Source organism: Nannospalax galili, unplaced genomic scaffold (genome assembly GCF_000622305.1).
Source record: "Nannospalax galili isolate Female #2095 unplaced genomic scaffold, S.galili_v1.0 scaffold522, whole genome shotgun sequence".
NCBI classification, from domain to species: Eukaryota; Metazoa; Chordata; class Mammalia; order Rodentia; family Spalacidae; genus Nannospalax; species Nannospalax galili.
This window is the reverse complement of record NW_008348874.1, coordinates 1499677-1505005: the sequence shown is the minus strand read 5'-3', so window position 1 is coordinate 1505005 and position 5329 is coordinate 1499677. Positions and strand designations below refer to the sequence as shown.

At 38.2% G+C, this 5329-nt stretch overlaps 1 pseudogene; it reads right to left on the bottom strand.

The window, feature by feature from the left end:
- Positions 1-1075: 1075 nt before the first annotated feature.
- On the bottom strand, positions 1076-2342 carry LOC103744376 (annotated as a pseudogene).
- Between the last annotated feature and the right edge of the window lie 2987 nt (positions 2343-5329).

Sequence of the window (5329 nt, the reverse complement as noted above, 5' to 3'; positions counted from 1 at the left end):
GTATATCAAATATACCATGAAATTAAATGAAACGTATTCAATATTTCAACAACTTTATTGTTGATTATATAGAACTCTCTAAATCTAAGTGTTTTGACTCATTTGTTATGTGAAATAAAAATAGCTCTTTAGGCCAAGTGATTTATTACCTTGTCTCAATAAGATTAGTACAAATCATTAACTTTTTAATGGAGTTTTCCTTCTCTTTGACTCCCTACCCAAGCCAAATAGTAACAACTCACACATATTGGCCCATTTACAACAAATTCGCTGAATAAGAATGCTCAAATATGAGACAGATTTCTTTTCAGTAATCAATACACACTTTGTTAATCTTACTACTAAAGAATGCTATTATCTGAAAGGAAACTACTGAGAACCCTTCAAGTATAGGAATGAATCTCTTATTTGAGTACGTTTGTGGATGGCTTTGATAAAGCTATAACATATTGAGAAAAGTTAATGATATGTCATTATTAGAATAAACATAATTTTACCTATTAACATTTATTGTATTCAAATGTACTAGAAGCAGAAGAGATTTTCTAGTGTCAATATACACATTGAGTCAGACTTTGTAAATGAGTTTTGAGTTATTCAACTGGGGTTTTCCAACAAAGCAAATCACTCACCCAGTTTATACTTATTCTCCAAGGGACTTTCAGGTCACCTTTGAGAAACATTGTTCTATAAACATAAACTATGCCGGAAAGTACGTTTGATACAGAAGGCAGAAGGTTTCTCTGTGAAAACAATATAATGTTGATAATGTATTTTGAATAAAATATTTTTAGCCAACTCTACAGTATCCTTGCAGATAATCTTAATGAAATTAAAATATATTAGCAGAGTTTTTTTTTTTTTTTTTTTTTTTTTTTGCCCAGATATCTTTCTTGCTATATTGTGGTATAATCACCACCTACAGTGAGCGGTCAGGAGAATGATCTTCTTCAGAACTGGGACAATCCCAAGAGGCTGACACGGAGTGTGAGGGAGAAGAGGATGGCTACCTTGTGTGATTTCACATCAGAGACAACTGTGGAACACAGTTCACAGGCCTGCAGTCATCTCCTCATCATCTAGCATAACATGGGATGTAGTCATCCACTTTGTTCAGGAAGTCCTCTTTGTCTTGTAAAAGATGTTTTGCAGCCTCAGTATTCAATGGATCACCAAAATTCAGATTAATCCCGAAACAACTTTTTTATTGAGAAAATATTTTTTAAAACATTATTTTTTTGTTTTTGTGCATTTCATATAATAGATTTTAATCAAATTTAGACACCCCCCCATCCACACCTTTCCATAGCACCCCCCCTCCCACTGAGTTTCTTGCATTCTGTCATAGTTGTTAAGTGCCATCCAGTCAAGCATTTGTACCCAGATGCTCCTCGGTGAAAATTCATCCACTGGAGTCTAGTAAGCCTGCCTAGAGTCCCTCCCTTAAAGAAGGTGCAGTCTCCTTCACCAGTAATCAGTTGCCAATAGTTCCTCAGTTAGGGTTGGGGCCTGCTGCCCATTTCCCTTGTTCTGTGCTGAATTTTTGCCCCATTGAGTCTGCATGGGTCTTGTGCATACTGGCACCATTGTTGCATGTTCTTATGGGCAAGTTCCCAGTGGCCAGAAAGCCCTGTTTCCTTGTTTATGCAACAACCCTGACTCTTAGCAACCTTTCTACCCACTCTTCTGCAATGGTTTCTGAGCTGTAGGTGGGTAAGGGTTAATATAGGAGTCCTCTCTAGGGACACACACTCTGCAGTCTCTTTTTCTCTAAAGCACAGTCAGTTGTGGCCTTCTGTGTGTATCACACTCTGTTGTATAAGGAAGCTTTGCTGGTGAGAGCTGAGGTATGTATTAGTATTCTCTCTAGCCACTGTTCTGCTACATTCTGTGAGCCTTAGGGGTATCAAATGTGATGTCCAAACAACGCCCTTTAACATTGTTGTGGGAGCTTAGGCAATGCTATCAATTCATTGTTCTTTGAGTAAATGTAGACGTATTTCTACCTCTTCAGTGATGTTGGAGTGCCAGATTTTAGACAAGCATTACACCTTGGGAGTCACTATGTTGTAGATATTGGGAACTTCAGTTTCAAACTGAAACTTCCCACCCTAGTAGTAACCCTCATCTGGGCTTACAGCTAGTTGAAAACAATGAAGCTTGTTTGGATCAGGAAAACACACTTTACATGTACAAGGCAAAATTGCTTTAAGTTCTGCAACTCTTTAACAAGCAACTTGCCTCACAGAGACCCTCAGAGTGGAGACAGACATGGAAGCTAATGTCCCTGTCCCTTTAAGACTGTCATCCCACTTCAGTTCAGGCCTTGCCAGCCTTAGCATTACTACCACCTTTCCTCTGGTCATCCTGAGTCAGTCCAAGCAGGCCAGCACCCAACACTGCTAGGACATGCAGCCCTCACCTGTATTAGCAATTTTGATATAAAACTCAATTTCTATCCACTCGAAGAAAATCTGGAGCAGATAAATGATTTACAATTCAGGTAAAACATCTGAACTTGACTCGCGGTTCCTAATGTAGGAAAACAGAAGGTATTACCATAAAAAAAAAGAAAATCATCCTACGAGATCTGGAAAGAGTCAGGCTAAGGAGCAACAGCTGCTGGTGGGACAAGCCAAGTGTAGCACAACCACTGCTTCTGATTCTGACTCAGGCTGCCTGCTCCATCAGTCACAGCAGGAGTTTTGACCTTGGCGTAAAGGATGATCCAGCCAAGTGCTTTGAACTTCAGCTGAGTGTTTTACCAACTAATGTTTTTATTCCACTGATTACATAATTTGAATAGATATGTCTAGGGTTCAGTAAAAGGATAATATATCTGATCAAGACATACAAATTATATAGCCTTTTAACTTCAACGCATATAACAAGATAGCAGTAGTATGAAAGAAATAGTAACAGCATTAATGCATCAATTTTACTAAGAATAATTTTAAAATGCTATAAATTATAAGTGTAAAATTAAGGGGCTTATTTATACACTATTAAATGCACCCTATTATATTCATTACATTCACATGAAAGATTAAAAATTTCTGCCAAATGGGGCTGAAGGGATGGCTCAGTACTTAAGAGCACTAGGACCTGGATTGGGTTCCCAGCACCCACTTGGTAGCTAACAACCATCCATAACTCCATTTCCAGGGGATGTGACACCCTCTTCTAACCTTCGCAGCCATTGCATGACACAGCTGCACATACATACATGCACACAATACATTCATACACATAAAATAAATTTTTTTTTAAAATTCTGCCTAAGGGAGACACGTCATTTGTAGAAACTCTAGAGACCTTTGCACAGGTATCTCACATTTCTTGCATTTTGTTTCTGCAGTACATGATGTCTCTTTCTTCTCTCTTGCAGCTATTGTGATTATGATGTGAGGCCACTTGTGTGAATTCTTTTTTAAACTTACTCAATTAAATTGTTGTTTTGCGAATTTCATACAGGAGAACTACGTTTAAATCATTTCTTCCCTTTATCATTTTCTCGCTCAAACTGCTCCCATGGCCCCCCCACTCCCTATTTCTTATCCTCTTCTTTGATTAATCTTGTTACATGTGCACATGTACATTTATAAATATACATCTATATACACACAGATGTATATATGCATACATATGTATATATAGTACACTAAGTCAATTCAGTGGTGCTCATGTGTATGTACATGTATTAATTGCTGATCATCTAGGATTGAATAACCTATCAGGTGGCTTAGTCCTGGAGAAAACTGATTCTCCCTCTCCTGGCTGCCACTAATTACCTGTATTTACTCACCTAGAGGTAGGACCATAAGAAATTTCTCCTGTCCATGGTGGCATGTCAATTGGTGAATTGTAGTTATGCAGGTGTGATTTAAGAAACCATGTTGTTGAGATTTCAATGGTGTAGTTTCCCCACTTTGTCTAGAAGACACTGTCTAGCAGCCAGTGTTCTGGTCTTCTGGCTCTTAGAGTCATTCTTCCCACTCTTCTATGATATTCCCTGAGCTTTAGGTATAGGGGTTGTATTGTAGATATATCGATTAGGCCTGGGAACCCCACAGATACTTACTATTGCATTTTGACCAGATACAGATCTCTGTAATAGTCTCCATCTGTTCTAAAAAGAAGCTTCTTTTGGTGAGTGAGAGCTACACTTATCTGTGGGTATAAATGTTTAGATTATAACTGGAAATTACATTGGTTTAGGAAAGTGGCAATAGTAGGTTCTCCTCTAAGCTCTATGACCTCTCCAGCCACTATTAGTTGGCTAGGTTTACAGTAGCAGACATGAATTTCCTCATACTAAGAGGCACTTAAGTCCACTTGAACAACTGTTGCCTACCCCCAAGATAAAAGAACATTATTGCACCATTAGGGATATTTTACTGGACTGGTCATTGTGGTCCATAAGCTTTATATCTACTCTACAGGGTAGGAATATTTGCATAACACTTTCAGGAATTATGCAAGATAGTTCTCAAGGAAGAAGCTTCAAGGTCAGTACCAGCTCCATTCCTCAAGTTCTGTGTCCAGATCATGTGATGTCTTCAGCATTAGGGCCTCACTTCAAGTCTAGGAGACAACCAAAAACAAAGACAATAGCCTATAGTGTTTTGGGAGTCTCATGGATTACTCTGGCCAACAAATTGTAGGGAAGTCTAGCACTGGGTTTTTCTTAGACCACTATGGCTGTACACACACACACACGCATACATGCACACATTTTTAAGTAAAGTTATAAATTAATATGTTTCTCCATATCTTTTATGAAATACTTATTGCTATTAATATCACCTTCCTTCTCCCTCTGTATTGCTCTTTCCCCCCTTGCCAATTAAATTCCCCTCCCATTTTCCCCATTTCCCCCTTTGATAACACTTGATAGTACCTCTGTCCTACTATCCTCCTCCACCATCGTTCCCCCACCATTGTTTCACCCCCACAATGTAGTCCCTTTCTACTTCCTTGGCTTCTGCTCTTCAGGTCACATGCTCACATTTAAATCTCCAGAACTAGGATCCACAAATAACAGAGAATATGTGGCATTTATTGTCCTTGTTCTAGGTTACCTCACTCAGTATAATGCTTTCTAGTTCTAGCCATTTACTTTCATGTTTCATTATTTGATTTTTCTTTACAGCTGAATAAATTATGTAATAATTTCTTCCACGAAATGTTTTCTATTTCAGTATAAAATTGAAAATGTTTATAATCTGATTTTTAAAATATTGTGGGGGCTTGAGCTCTGGGATGTGATTTATTTATTTGTTGGGTCAATCAGCTCAGTTAGTAGGCAGGAGTTGAAGATCACTTAGAT